The sequence below is a fragment of the Peromyscus leucopus genome, chromosome 12, assembly GCF_004664715.2.
Source record: "Peromyscus leucopus breed LL Stock chromosome 12, UCI_PerLeu_2.1, whole genome shotgun sequence".
NCBI classification, from domain to species: domain Eukaryota; kingdom Metazoa; phylum Chordata; class Mammalia; order Rodentia; family Cricetidae; genus Peromyscus; species Peromyscus leucopus.
Genome location: NC_051073.1, coordinates 74,522,329 through 74,538,809, shown reverse-complemented (window position 1 = coordinate 74,538,809; position 16,481 = coordinate 74,522,329). Strand labels below are relative to the sequence as shown.

Sequence of the window (16,481 nt, the reverse complement as noted above, 5' to 3'; positions counted from 1 at the left end):
TAAATAATCTTCAAATTTCCTGATCTACATATTAGAATGCCTTCTTTTCTGGGAATAATAATTTCATAGAAATGTTACCAATTAAAATGTATAAGTTACAAATATAGTTACATTGATATATCTTTATTTTTATTGGGACTGAAATAACTTTAAAAATTAAGGGTGCTCTGTCCCTGCACCTCTTCCACTAGGGAGATAAATCTGTCTGTAAACAAATGGCAACTTTCTTTCTTTGATAAGAGAGTTTTACAACATCAAAAGGGGCCCCAGTCTCTACTGAGAAAGAATCCTGATGTGTACAATAGTTTCTTTACTCTATAGGAATGTTTTTGTGTGGTGTTTCACAACATCAAAGGTTACATTGTAAAGACTTTCTAGGCTGCAGCAGGTGAGATATGACTGCAGTCTTTTGTCTTTAAATCCCTGAGCCTCCTTACTCTTTCCCAGCAGGAGCCTATGATTGGTCACACAGCTAGAGGACTCACTGTACTTATAACTGGTTTAATAAAGGTTGATTTCTATAACTTTCTTACATGAACTGTTTTTTTAAGTGAAGTTAAATAAAAGATATAAGGTATCTTTTTAAGGTATAAGCTCTATAAAAATAAGCTTCAGAATGAAGGGAAGATTTGTCACTACCCTGATATTGATATTGTATTTATACAATACAATAGATTCCTTGATGTAGCAGAGTTTATGGGTTCAAAACACTTTTAAGTAATATTATTTCAGGAGAGTATCATAAATTTAAATTTTTCTTTGGTGGCTGGGGAGAAGGTTCATTGGTTAAGCGCACATACTGATCTTGCATTAGATTCAAGTTCATTCCTAGCACCCATGTAGGGTTGTTGTGCCCTGGGCGCGAGACCCCCAAAGAGACCACCAGAGACAGTAACTCACTGAAATGCAAAAGCAAGATTTATTGAAGCAGTTCAAGCCACAGCAGGGACCTCCTCAAGCCATCCAACACAGTAGAGGCTGGAGGAGGTGCCCAGCCCTCTGCAAGCTCAGGTTTTAAAGGCAAAAACCATAAGGTTACATCATTTAGGGGCACTAGTATGAGTAAAATTCTGATTGCTCAACTTTCGGGAGCTTTTCAGAATTTTTTTGTTATCTTACTTTGTAGTTTTAAGCGGTTGTTTGTCAAACTTTATAGACTACCTCCAGCATTGGGGCATCCTGTGGTTAATCAATTGCTACCAGATAGTCCTTCAAACATCCTGAGTTTGTACTTTTGACCATCTCCAGCATTGGGGCATTCTACAGCTAATCAGTTGCTACCAGATGGCTCTTCAAACATCGTGACTTTGTCCTGGGACCTATGTCAGCAGCTCTAAGAATTTTGAAACTCAGGCCTGTTTCAAGCTGGGGTGAGGGGCTTGCTTGAAATGGAGGTGCTTTGGTTCTTCAGGGTGTCTCATCACTGCTTATAATTTCAGATCCAGGGGAATCCAACAGCTCTCGCTCTCTCTCTCTCTCTCTCTCTCTCTCTCTCTCTCTCTCTCTCTCTCTCTCTCTCTCTCCCTCCTTCCCTCTCTGTGCATGTGTATGTGTGTATCTTTGTGTGTGTGTGTGTATATGTGTGTGTTCCTCTGTATGTATTTGTGTGTGCTTTCACATGCATAAAAATAATTTATAATTACGATATTTTCACCTCCCCTTCTACATATTCCCTGAGCCTGGAGGAGAGGGTTTGACAAGGAAAATCATGTAGTGCAGCTTCCTTAAACATGTGTGAGCTGAAGCAGACTCCAGCAAACCACCTGCTGTCCCTCTTGCTCTTGCCCAGTCTCACCAATGATTTCTGTCTTGATTCATTAATTTTTCTATTAATTTATGGCTGTCCTCATTTGTGAGAACCCATCTCCCTAAAGCCATGCCAGTTAGATATGATTTCTATGTCAGCTATGTATTTCCTTGGAAGCCATCACACAGTCATCCTTCACTGATCCTCTTAATCCTTAGTTGAGAACAAGCTTTCTTTTCCTTTCTAGTGTATGCACTTTTTGTTTTGTTTTGCCTTGGGATTTTCTAAAACTTTGTATTTCTAATGTATTCAGAGAGTTGTACAATATAATAGTAATCATTCTCAACATGAATATTCACCAGTATGTCTTCTGTGGAACCATGGAGGGGGTTGGTTTCTTGTGCAATCTGAGGAGGGGCTCATGGAGGGTATATCTGTGCCCTCAGTCTGTATGACAGAAGTCCCTGATGAAGGAGCTCCTCATGAATTCAAGTCTACATACTATACCCAGCGAAGGCAAGTCCTTCTGACATTGATCAGAAAGTGTTTGATGATCACAGCCTGGAATAGTCACATGGACACAGACATGACAGACCTGAACCTGCTCAGTGGGTTCTGTAGGTGACCCTGAAGAATCTGGAGACTCTCAGCTGACAACACAAACATGTTTCTTTGTGTCTGCTCAAGACTCAACAGGCCCAGCAGCTGGGGAAATGTGGTCCCTTGGGCAGCCTCAGGCAGGAAGTGACACCCAGGCTTTTGATGGCATACACCTAAGAAGGGATTTGGTTGACTAAGAAAAATTTGCATGAAGGGCCCTGTCAGTTCTCTGAGAACTGTTAAAGGACTAGAGAGACCTGCACCATGTCTGTCTCAGCAGAGCTCAGTGGTGTCTGCACCATGGCCTGGACTCCTCTCCTCTTCTTCCTCCTTCATTGTACAGGTCAGGAGTCATCTGCACCCTGATCCCAGTTCAGAGAAACCATCTGACTGCCAAGTACATTCTGTCCTCTTCTCTTACCTAGGACATAATGTGTTTCTCTATTTTCAGGATCTTTCTCCCAGCTTATGGTGACTCAGTCACCCTCAGTCTCTGCCTCCCTGGAAGCCTCAGTCAAACTCACCTGCACCTTGAGTAGTCAGCACAGCACCTACACCATTGATTGGTACCAGCAACATCCAGACAAGGCTCCTAAGTACGTGATGTATCTTAAGAGTGATGGAAGCCACAGCAAGGGGGATGGGATTCCTGACCGCTTCTCTGGCTCCAGCTCTGGGGCTCATCGCTACTTAAGTATTTCCAACATTCAGCCTGAAGATGAAGCTACCTATTACTGTGGTGTAGGTGATAGCACTGTGTGAACACAGTGACCCATATCAATGAGGAAGCAGGACAGAAACTGTTTTGCTCTCTTGCTATGAAGGCCTATGATTGTGAGAAGGAACATCTGAAGTTCTTAGCTATCACAGTCTTTGGATGTTTTCTGCTTATACTCAAGAGAATAGACCATAGGTCCAGCACTTCCTCCTGAACTACTGGAGAAAGAGGGAAAAGACAGGGATTGTATAGAGCTCTCTGCTATGTAGAAATGATGACTACGTAAAAGTCAAAATTAATGTGCATACAGGTGAGGTGAGAATATTCCCCTTTTAAGTTGGAACAGTGGATCTAAGTCTCCCTCTGTTACTCACCAAAGTTCATAGAAATGTCTGTTCTTCACAAGATTACTTTCTTGTTTCATGATCAAATTGTTTTCTAACTCCAGCAAATTCACAAGAAGCATAGTGTAAGAACATTTAAGGAGACAGTGTGGTTGGAGCTGCCTCTTGCCAGGGAAATGAATAATCTAAAACAGTCACAGTGCTGAGCAATAAATGAATGTGAACTTCTTCATGTCTCTCTGGACACTCCCTCGTTTCTTAGTGAGTCTACCCAGAGACTTTGAAGGGAGGACAGAGTAACCACCATGTGGTTTAGTCTCTGCCAAACTGCTCTCATGACCTTGCCATATCCGCATTGAGGTCAACCTTCCTACATACCAAGGCCATCTTTAGAATCTCACTTTAGGTTATAAAATAACCAATGAATTTGCAAGAAACCATGTATATTAACAAACAAACAAAACCATCAAAATTCCTAAAAAGGCTCCTGTTTTGCCAGGATCTTAACTCCATTCTTTTGACCAGGATTTCAGGGCAATGACCAGCAGAATTAAAGTTTCCTGAAGAAACTTCTGAAGCCAAACTCATGGATAAGAATACCGCAGCAGCAGGTCCTACAATCTTCTAGGATATTCCATTGAGTTTACCAAAATTCCTGAGTCCTTACTTAGAATAGCATAACTTTTTCTTTTTCCTGAATTTTGGTTCAGTCTTTCAGATGACGAGAACCTAATGCCTGCTTTTTCTGGTGCTTTGACTTCCTCACTCTTCCTCTAACATTCCCCTCCCTCTTATGTAGCTGATTGTCTGCTGTATTAGTTACTTTTCTGTTGCTTTGATAAAACACCATGACCAAGGCATTTCATAGAAGGAAGAATGTTCTGTGGACTTATGTAGTTATCTTTTTTTTTTTCATGTTACCTTTGGGATTTTTGTATTTTTTTTAAATTTTATTTTATTTTACAATACAGTGGCAGGCATGGCAACAGAAGAAGCCAGTGGCCAAATCTTGAATATCAAGCAGTAAAATGGTTATTGTGCAAGGATTTGAAATTGCAAACCTCAGTGACTACCTCCTCCAGCAAAATCACACTAACTTGACTTATCCAGACAGCACCACTCACTTCAGACCAAGTGTCAAATGACAGAAGAACCTGTGGGGACATTCTCATTCAAGTCATCACATCCACTGTGCAATTGATCACCATGCTGCCTTAACTCAAATTCATGACCTCTTTTCTTTCTCATCTTCAGTTCCCTCTTCTGGGAAGCTGCCAAGATATACAGCTTGCTTTCTCTGGGTCATTATTTTAAGCTCTAGTAAAATTGTCCACAACTTAAAAATAACCATTGAAATAGGGAGGGAGAGAATGGAAGAGAAGAGGAAAAAGAGCAAGATTTGACAAAGAAACCAAAACTGTACTATGGAAAAAAGAAAGCATCTTTAACAAATGGTGCTGGCATAACTGGATGTCAATGGGTAGAAGGCTGCAAATAGATCCATATCTGTCACCATGCACAAAACTTAAGTCCAAGTGGATCAAGGACCTCCACATAAATCCAGCTACTCTGAACCTGCTAGAAGAGAAAGTAGGAAGTAGTCTTGAACGCATTGGCATAGGAGGTCACTTCCTAAATATAACACCAGTAGCACAGACACTGAGACAAACAATAAATCAATGGGACCTCTTGAAACTGAGAAGCTTTTATAGAGCAAAGGATACAGTTAACAAGGCAAAGTGACAGCCTACAGAATGGGAAAAGGTCTTTACCAACCCCACATCTGACAGAAGACTGATATCCAGAATATATAAAGAACTCAGGAAATTAGACATCAAACTGCCCAACAGTCCAATTAAGAAATGGGCTATAGAACTAAATAGAGAATTCTCAACAGAGGAAACTCAAATGGCTGAAAGACATTTAAGGAATTGTTCAACATCCCTAATCATCTGGGAAATGCAAATCAAAACGACTTAAAGTTCTTGTCATATAGGTCCTTCACTTGCTTGGTTAGTGTTAACCCAAGGTATTTTATATCATTTGTGGCTATTGTAAAGGGTGATGTATCTCTGATTTCCTTCTCAGCTTCTTTGTCAATTGTATATAGGAGGGCTACTGATTTCTTTGAGTTGATGTTGTGTCCTGCTATGTTGCTGAACGTGTTTATAAGCTGTATCAGTTCCTTGGTTGAATCTTTGGGGTCACTTAAGTATACTATCATGTCATCTGCAAATAGGGAAAGCTTGACTTCTTCCTTTCCAATTTTTATCCCCTTAATTTCCTTATGCTGTCTTATTGTTTTGGCTAGAACTTCAAGTACTATATTGTACAAGTATGGGGAGAGCTGACAGCCTTGCCCTGTTCCTGATTTTAGTGGAATCACATTGAGTTTCTCTCCATTTAATTTGATGTTGGCTATTGGCTTGCTGTAAATTGCCTTTATTATGTTTTGGTATGTTCCCTATATTCCTGATCACTCCAAGACTTTTATCATGAAGGGGTGTTGGGTTTTTTCAAATGCCTTTTCTGCATCTAGTGAGATGATCATTTGGTTATTTTCTTTGAGTTTGTTTATATGGTGTATTACATTGATGGACTTTCGTATGTTGAACCCTTGCATCCTTGGGATGAAGCCTACTTGTTCATGGTGGATAATTGTTTTGATGTGTTCTTGGAGTCTGTTTGCAGTATTTTATTGAGTATTTTTGCATCAATGTTCATGAGGGAGATCAGTCTGTAGTTCTCTTTCTTTGTTGTATCCTTGTTTGGTTTAGGAATCAGAGTAATTTTAGCCTCATAGAAGGAGTTTGGTAATGTTCCTTCTGTTTCTATTGTGTGGAACAATTTGAAGAGTATTGGTACTAACTCTTCTTTGAAGATCTGGTAGAATTCTGTGCTGAAACTATCTGGTCCTCGGCTTTTTTTGGTTGGGAGACTTAATGACTGATTCTATTTCCGTAGGGATTATTGGACTATTTAAATAGTTTATCTGGTCTTGATTTAACTTAGGCATGTGGTACCTTTCCAGAAAATTATCCATTTCTTTTAGATTTTCCAGTTTTGTGGAGTAGAGGTTTTTGAAGTATGACCTGATGATTCTCTGGATTTCCTCAATGTCTGTTGTTATGTCCCCCCTTTCATTTCTGATTTTGTTGATTTGGATTCTCTCTGTGTGTGTGTCTTTTGACAAGTTTGCATAAGGGCTTGTCTATCTCATTGATTTTCTCAAAGAACCAACTCTTTGTTTCATTAATTTTTTGTATTGTTCTTTTTGTTTCTATTTTATTGATTTCAGCTCTCAATTTGATAATTTCTTGGTATCTATTTTTTCTGGGAGACTTTGCTTCTTCTTGTTCTAGAGCTTTCATGTGTGCTGTTAAGTCACTAGTGTGAGATTTCTCCAATTTCTTTATGTGGTCATTTAGTGCTATGAATCCCTCTTAGCACTGCTTTCATAGTGTCCCATAAGTTTGGGTATATGGTGTCTTCATTTTCATTGATCTCTAGGAAGTCTTTAATTTCTTTATTTCTTCCTTAACCCATTGGTGATTCAGTTGAGTATTATTCAGTTTCCATGAGATTGTAGGTTCTGTAGTTTTTGTTGCTGCTGAAATCTAACTTTAAACAATGGTGGTCTGATAGAACGCAAGAGGTTATCTAATTGTTTTGTATCTGTTGAGATTTGCTTTGTGGCCAAGTATGTGGTTGATTTTAGAGAAAGTTCCATGGGGTGCTGAGAAGAAGGTATATTCTTTTTTGTTAGGGTGGAATGTTCTGTAGATATCAATTAAGTCCATTTGAGTCATAACATCAGTTAAGTCCTTTATTTCTTGGTTAAGTTTTGATTTGGGAGATCTATCCAGTAGTGAAAGTGGGGTGTTGAATTCTCCCACTATTAATGTGTGGGGTTTTATATGTGGTTTAAGCTTTAGTAATGTTTCTTTTACATATGTGGGTGCCCTTGTGTTTGGGGCATAAATGTTCAGAATTGAAACTTCATCTTGGTGAATCTTTCCTTTGATGAGTATGTAATGCCCTTCTTGATTTCTTTTGATTGATTTTAGTTTGAAGTCTATTTTGCTGGATATTAGGATGTCTATACCCGCTTGTTTCTTAAGACCATTTGATTGGAAAGTCTTTTCCCAGTCTTTCATTCTTAGGTAGTGTCTATCTTTGAATTTGAGATGTGTTTCTTGTATGCAGCAGAAAGATGGGTCCTGCTTTTGTATCCATTCTGTAACCCTGTGTCTTTTTATAGGTGAATTAAGTCCATTGATATTAAGGGATATTAATGACCAGTGATTGTTCATTCCTATTATTTTTTGGTGGTAGTGTGTGTGTACTTCTCTTCTTTGGGGTTTACTGCTGTAGCATTATCTATTGTCTGTGTTTTCCAGGGTGTATCTGACTTCCTTAGGCTGGAATTTTCCTTCTAGTGCTTTCTGTAGGGCTGGGTTTGTGGATAAGTATTGTTTAAATCTGGCTTTGTCTTAGAATGTCTTGTTCACTCTGTCTATGATGATTGAAAGTTTTGCTGGGTATATTAGTTTGGGCTGGCATCCTTGGCCTCTTAGTGTCTGCATTACATCTGTCCAGGTCCTTCTGGCTTTCAAAGTCTCCATTGAGAAATCGGGTGTTATTCTGAAGGGTTTGCCTTTATAAGTCACTTGGCCTTTTTCCTTTGCTGCTCTTAATATTCTTTCTTTATTCTGTACATTTAGTTTTTAATTATTATGTGACGAGGGGACTTTTTTGGGGGGTCTAGTCTGTTTGGTGTTCTATAGGCTTCTTGTATCTTCATAGGCATTTCCTTCTTTAAGTTGGAAAAGTTTTCTTCTATGATCTTGTTGAATATATTTTCTATGCCTTTGAGTTGGTATTCTTCTCCTTCCTCTATCCCTATTATTCGTAGGTTTGGTCTTTTCATGGTGTCCCAAATTTCTTGGACATTTTGGGTCATGACTTTGTTGGCTTTAGTGTTTTCTTTGACTGATAAATCTATTTCCTTTATAGTATCTTCAATGCCAGAGATTCTCTCTTCCATCTCTTGCATTCTGTTGGTTATACTTGCATCTGAAGTTCCTGTTCGTTTACTCAGATTTTCTATTTCCAACATTCCCTCTGTTTGTGTCTTCTTCATTTTTTCTATTTCCCTTTTCAGGTCTTGGACTGTTTCCTTCATCTCTTTCATTGCTTTTTCATGATTTTTTTTCAGGGCTTTATTGTTTTCTTCTGCTTTATTTGTCCTTTCCTCTAGTTTTTTATAGCATTCTTCCCATTTTTTGTTTGCCTTTTCCTCAATTTTATTTGTGATTCCTTCTATATAAGCCTTTACTCTCTTCATGATGTTATTCATAAAGGCTGGTTTCTTCTGCTTCTTCCATTTTTTGATGTTCAGGTCTAGATGTTGGAGGAGGCCTAGGTTCTGGTGATGGTGTATTGCTCTTCATTTTGTTGTATGTACTTCTGCCTTGACATCTGCCCATCTCCTTGTGGATTCGTTCTTGGTCTTATCAGTGCACTTAGTCCAGATAGAGCTGACAGATTCAGGAAGCCTCTCTCTCTCTTGTCCAGATGGGAGGTCTAGGGCAGGATGGGAGCTGAGGGCTGGTCTCTAAGTCTCAGGAAATGGCTGGGGTCTCGGGTGGATGGGCCTCTTGTCCAGATGGGAGGTCCAGGGCAGGATTCCCTTCAAAATTTCTATGTCCTAATTTAACTATGTGTTCTTGAGTCTCAGATAGTTTTTGTCACTTCTGTCAGATATTCATTTCTGTTTTCTTGGACATTGTTCAGACATTCATTCTCTTTAATTTCTTTGTCCTTGATTTATTTGCTTCTCCTTTTTAAAAAATTACCCTATTTTTAATTGAACAGAATGTTCATACAGTATATCTGATTACAGTTCACCTCCACCAGAATGAACACCTGCCAGATCCTTCCTACATCCTCACCCACCCAAATCCACACACTTTGTATGGTGGCATTTTATTTGTACTGAAATGTGATTTTATTTGTATGTTAATAAATAAAGTTGCTTGGGGGTCAGAGCTCATAGCAAGCCATAGCAGAGCTGGGTGGTGGTGGCACCCGCCTTTAATCCCAGCACTTGGTAGAAGAGCTAGGTAGATCTATGTGTGGTCAAGGATACAGCCAGCATTGGAGACACACGCCTTTAATCTCAATACCATTGAGGCAGTGACAAGGCAGTCATGTGTTTGGGTTTACAACCAATGAGAAGGCAGAACAGATAGACTATATAAAGACAAAAACACAGGAAATAGGTCTCTTTTAGAGAGGTCTCTTGACTTAAGAGGCTAGCTGCAGGGTAAGGCTCTTAGCTCTGATCTCTTGGATTTCTTCTTTGCATTGGTTCTGTGTTTCTTATTTAATAAGATGGTTGGTTACATCTACAACTTTGTTTATCTGTCATTAGAAAACACACAGGGATCTAATAAACAGAATAAATAAACACAAACAAACCAGTATAGAATGAAACAAGCAGAAAAAAATTAATAAAAAACCAGAAACACATACATTCCAAAAGATACAAAAAGGTCTCATAAAAACACAATATTGCAAATGCCAATAAATAGTAAAAATAACTTTAAAATTAAAATAAGCCCACAAAAAGTACTATGAGACAAAAATCATGCAAAAGTACCATTGAGTTAGTTTTGTATTTGAAATTACTACTGTGATTGGGCTTTGCTTAAGTGTGGTTTGTACAACTAGTGATAGTTTATTAGAGAACAATGCATTTTTCTTCACAAGCAGTTATCAATTGGAGATTGCTTCTGTTTTAGAGATGGGAGCTTATGTCCACCTCTCTTCTCAGCAATGGGAACCCATCTGGCTTAAACATGTGCAGGCTCTTGCTACTCTCCTCATATTCTATATTTTTGAATAAGAGTTAATGTTTCTCAACAATTCTTGCTCATACAAACCCTCCTCTTTCTCGCCAATTGGACTCCTGGAGCTCCACCTGGGGCCTGGCCGTGGATCTCTGCATCTGATTCCCTCATTCATTGGATGAGGTTTCTAGCATGACAGTTAGGGTGTTTGGCCATCCTATCACCAGAGTAGGTCAGTTCGGGCTTTCTCTTAACCATTGCCAGTAGTCTATTGTGGAGGTATCTTTGTGATTTCTGTGGATCTCTCTAGCACTTTGCTTCTTCCTATTCTCATGTGGTCTTCATTTATCATGGTCTCTTATTCCTTGTTCTCCCTCTCTGTTCTTGATCCAGCTGGGATTTCCTGCTCCCACAGGCTCTCTTTCCCTCAACCCTTGCCCTTCATTACCCCACTCACGTCCAAGTTGTTTATGTAGATCTCATCCATTTCTCTGTCATTGTGCCATCCCTGTGCCTTTCTTGGGGTAAGAATTGTTGAGACCAAGATTGGAAAAAGCACAGGGACAAATAGCCAAACGAAAGGAAACACATGAACTGTGAACCAATGGCTGAGGAGCCCCCAACTGGATCAGGCCCTCTGGATAAGTGAGACAGTTGGTTAGCTTAATCTGTTCGGGAGGCATCCAGGCAGTGGTACCGGGACCTGTCCTCAGTGCATGAGCTGGCTGTTTGGAACCTGGGGCTTATACAAGGACACTTGGCTCAGCCTGGGAGGAGGGGACTGGACCTGCCTGGACTGAATCTACCAGGTTGAACTCAATCCCCAGGGGAGTCTTTGCCCTGGAGGAGATGGGAATGGGGGGTGGGCTGGGGAAAGGTGGAGGGGGGAGAACAAGGGAATCCATGGCTGATAAATAAAATTAAATTTAATTATAATTTTTTTAAAAAGATTCCCTGTTTCTATATTAAAATAACTTCAGTACAAACTTAATATTTTTAATTCTAAATCTGACAGGTATAAAACCTAAGTTCTAACTTTATAAAGACAACTAGCTCATAAATTGTTAAGAATAAGTTTACTTTAATTAAAAAATAAAACTTGTTGATTGATTGGCCGAACTAAACTGTAAACTGTTAAGGATAAGTTGTACTTAAGCTATAAACTATTAGAGATAGTTATCAGAATACAAATTAAAACTTGATCATCATAAATGATCAAATTCATTTCCATTTACCAGGTTTAAAGATAATTTGCCTTAATATCCAGTTTCAAGTAAAAGATAGCTCACCTAACAGATTTCAAAATGTCCTCTTACTCTTCCCTTATTAAAAGAAATTCACTTTACATTGGCTATTCTCTATAATCAGTCCCTTATTTCTCCTGACAAATTTAATATATAGATGCTTTTGGATATAAAGTTTTTATAGGGATATATAGGCTTAGATATAGAGAATGTTTAGGAAAGTTAAAAAATAACTTATGATATATGAATTGCCAGTTATTAGGATAGATCAATGTAACACATAAACATCTAGATATGTTATAAGTGACACATGAATCTCAGTAATAACCTAGAGATACTGAGGAGGTATGCCTAAGTTAGATCTATGGATAAAGTTTTTATTGAGGTCTGAGATATATAAGCTTTAGGAATGGACTTATATGCCTTAATACAAGAGTCTGTGGACCTCCCCAGAAGGGACACTGGGGCTAAATATAGGCTGTAGCTCTTCTGCCATACAAGGTATAAAAATTGTCCCAGTAAAGGTTGATCCTGACTTTACAAAAGAAATGAAGATTATTGTACAACCCTCTACAAAACAATTCAGATTCATGCAGGGCAGCACCTAATGGAGCTGCTGTTATGGGTTCTAGTGATATGGCCTTCTGGGTTCAGGAAATTAAATATTCCAAACCAACTTAACACTTAAAATACAGGGGAAAAATAATTGGTTCTAGACATAAGCACGGTGGTTTCTTATATTTCAGGAAAAGATTTGCCAAGTACTTAAGACTGCTATTACTCCTTCATCCCTTACAGGCCTAGGTCAACCTAATATTATGCTAGCAGCTCAAAAATATTAAGATGGTCAGATAGATAAAATTATGCCATATTCTGCCCATATGTCAACCACTATACCTAACACACTATGGGAAAGAGACATACTGTAACAAATGGATGTACCATTAGTCTCTGCTATGAACTAATATCATCTCAAATGCACTAGATGGGTTTTAAACTTAAAGGAACTTGAATAAATAAGCTCAAGGCATAATTGAGCCCATTATTCCAGAAATCATAAATGGCAGACATAGCCTAGGTTTTCAAGATTTATCCTAGGAGCCACTATCTGCCTCACGGCTGACCACATTTCAAGTAAATCTGATGCTCCTATCTGGGTTAAGCAATGACCTTTAAATGCTGAGAGAATTGTAATTGCTACCTGTCTGGTGGAGGAAAAACTTAAATATTGGGCATATCAAGCCTCCCACAAGCCCTTAAATTACCCCAATATCTTTTTATTCAGGAGAATCAGGCTTATAGACTGTTACAAGACCTTAAGAAATTAAACAAAATTTATTAAAGTCAAGGGGAATCTCACAGCCTGGCTTGCCATCTCCCACGGCCATCCCCAGAAATAAAAAAAAAAAAAAATCATCATCAATGTACAAGATTGCTTCTTTGCCATACCTCCTCACTCTAAAGATTGTCAGCATTTCACTTTTAGCTTGCCTCCTCACCCTGCCGCGATGGAGGCCAAAGCTGACATACAGAGCAGGAAATGGGAGTTCTGTTTAATCCAGGACTCATTCACTGAACAGAATTCCTCCTTTTATATATACAGATTAACTATCAGAACTGTCAATTATAGCTTCCTCACTGTTCTCCAACCTAATGATAATATATATATGTATATATGTATATGTATATACATATATATTGCAATACATTTATTGCACAGATGATATTATATTTATGTCAAACCATGAAACTTATGAGTCTATAGATTGACAGCTCTACAGGATATACTGGCACCTTTTCTTATGTCTGCCCAACAATTACAAATTCTCTCCCTATGGAAGCTCACCCATGAGACTTACATCCTTATGATTTATGGTTATAAAATAAGAAGTAATACACCATATATTTCACTGCTTTTCAATTTTAGGAATGCCTTGAGCTCATATATAGACAACAGCCTTACATATACTTCAAGAGCTCTTAAGAATTAGTGCTAAAAAAAAAAAGAATTAGTGCTTAATTTTTCATATTTCCCACTACAGGTATTCCTTATTACCCCCAGGCCAAGCCACAAAGTCACACTTAAGCCTCTAGGACCTTCTCACTGGTATTTAAAGAGGTCCTGATATTTTCATACTGTCACGAAGAGGATATGCTTACATGTCTTCACAGGACATTGACCTTCCTTTATGAATCCTGGATTGCCTGGTCACACCATATACTAGGCAGCTGCAGGACAAAGGCGCTCTAAAGCTGCCAGACTGAATACAGGCTGTTATTTACCTCTAGATTCTTAAACATTGAGCTTTGAATGTGAATAAATTGATACAATTCTAGATCCTTTTGATGAACTGTTCATCAATGATATAAAACTTATAGAAATATGATTAGAAATAATAATTCTGTTCTAAATGTATTTTATTAATTTTTGTCAAAAGATAAATGAGACTTGAGAGATATATAAATGACACATTTCAGATTTCATCCTCTGGCTATCCTGATGTTTTGTTGAGACTCCAAGGATTCATATTTTGCTCTGATAAAATTTACCACTATTATATTGCTAACATGTCTAAGATTTTGTCTGGTACTTATAAGCTTCAGGAGATCAAAATTTGCCAACGCTTACAAGCCAAGAAGGACTGGGAAGAATACAACCTAACTACAGTTCTTTTTTTTTTTTTTTTCCTTTTATTTTATTTTACAATACCTCAGTTCTACATATCAGCCATGGATTCCCTTGTTCTTTCCCCTCCTGCCCCCCTCCTCTTCCGACCAGCCAACCCCCCATTCCCACCTCCTCCAGGGCAAATCCTCCCCACCCCAGGACTGCAATCACCTGGTAGACTCAGTCCAGGCAGGTCCAGTCCCCTCCTCCCAGATTGAGTCAAGCATCCCTGCATAAGTCCCAGGTTTCAAACAGCCAACTCATGCAATGAGCACAGGACCTGGTACCACTGCCTAGATGCCTCCCAAACAGATCAAGTCATTCAACTGTCTCACCTATTCAGAGGGCCTGATCCAGTTGGGGGCCCCTCAGGCTTTGGTTCATAGTTCATGTGTTTCCATTCATTTGGCTATTTGTCCCTGTGCTTTATCCAATCTTGGTTTCAACAATTCTCGCTCATATAAACCCTCCTCTTTCTTGCTAATTAGACTCCCGGAGCCCCACCTGGGGCCTAACCATGGATGTCTGCATCCAGATTCCTCATCCCTTGGATGGGGTTTCTGGCACAACTATTAGGGTCTAGCATGAAAACAAATGTGATGAACTTGTTTTATCTATCATTTTTGTTGTTTGAGTGAAAGATAGTTAAATAATTAATTTAACATGATACACATGGTATGGTGTTTCATTACTACTATCCCAGCATTCAGAAATCTGGTGCAGAATTGATTGTTTGGGGTATCTAGACTTAAGGGCTGTATTGACACATGCCTTTAATCCCAGGACTTGGAAGGCAGAGTATCAAGGACTATGGGGGTCCAGCCCCTCAATTATTCCCTCCCAGGGTCTGGGAAGAATCTACAACCAGCTGATAATTAATCTTTGATGAAAAGAAATGAGTCTATGTACATGAAATTCCTTAGTCCTTATATTTTATTATTCTGTCAGTTTTCTCTCTACAAGCTTATATTTTACTCTCATTTTTAGCTTCTTTCTTACCCAATTTCTCTTTACTTTTATCTGTTATCTCTTCCATGTTCTATCTTAATTCCTTTATCTAGTTCTGTCCCTTCTAGGTTCTCATCCATCTAGTTATTTCCCATATCAGCTCCTCTCCTATCTCCTTCTCTCTCATCTTGTTCTTCCTCATCTTGTTCTTCCCCATCTGGCTCTTCCTCATCTTCCATCTCATTCCTCTAGTACTCTTTTCTAGCTCTTTAATCTAGTTCTTCCCCATCTCAGTTTGTTCCTCTCAAGTTCTTACCCATCTATTCTTCTATTATCTTTTCTCTTCTCTGTCCTCTGTTCTACTTAAGTCTCCCAGGAATCTAGTTGTATCAAGCCCCTGGTCAAGCAAGGTCACCAGGCTTGAATTCTACAGGGTCATAAAGGCAGGTAAGAATTTTTCCTCAGGCAGTGACCACCAGGCTTTCTTTTTTTTTTTTTTTTCATATTTACGCATTCCACTTTATTGGACACAAATGGCACTTGTATAAATATGTTAAACATTCAACGACTTCATTATACTTAATTATTGAGACAATCCAAAACAGTTGAACATGGGATTTAATTTTAATTGGAAGTAACACAAGATTAGAAGCTCTAAAATTCATCACAGTTTGTTATTAACAAAGTCCCTGTCAACCTTCTGAGTCAAAGTCAGAAAAATAAAAGAGAGCATGAAGACAAATTGTGTTTTTCCCTCTGTCCATCCAATTAAGAAATAATTAAAGGTATGAAAATATCCGGAATATACTAGGTCCGAAGGTTGTGGGTTATTGTTAAGCTGTTTAACAGGCTTTCTTTTACAATCCAAAATGGTAGTGGTAAAAGAGGAGGTCAACTGAGTGCTAATGACCGGTTAGCATATCAAAAAGGGTTTCTATGTGTCCGTCTACATTCCTAGAAGTTGTTAGGAAAGAAGTTAGGGGTCTTTTAGTAAGGTTGTATAAGAAAAGAAGGTCTAAGCTAAACTGTAAAGCTATTAAATGTCCACCTGACCTAGGTGGTGTCTCCTTGTGGAATTAAATCAGGAGACTTGCATTTGGGCTGTTATCACTATTAGTCCTTGAAAGTGGCTAAGGGATTCCAGAGAAAGTCTTTCCTGAGGCTGTTCTCCAAATACCTGGAATGTGTATGTCCAGAGTGATCAGTCCACACTGTTAGCACTTCTTAGGGAAAAGTCAATTGGGAAAACTATGAAGACACACATGATTTTCATAACAGAATACAGCTGATATATAACAAGCCAAATAACACCAAAAACTCCTTGGAATTTGGCTTCTTCTGGAGGAATTCCCTGATCC

General features: G+C 38.7%; 1 protein-coding gene across 10 annotated transcripts in view; it reads left to right on the top strand.

Moving 5' to 3' along the window:
* LOC114687105 (immunoglobulin lambda-1 light chain-like) overlaps positions 1-16,481 on the top strand; it is an 826,243-nt gene that overhangs the window by 709,246 nt on the left and 100,516 nt on the right. The window lies entirely within an intron of this gene.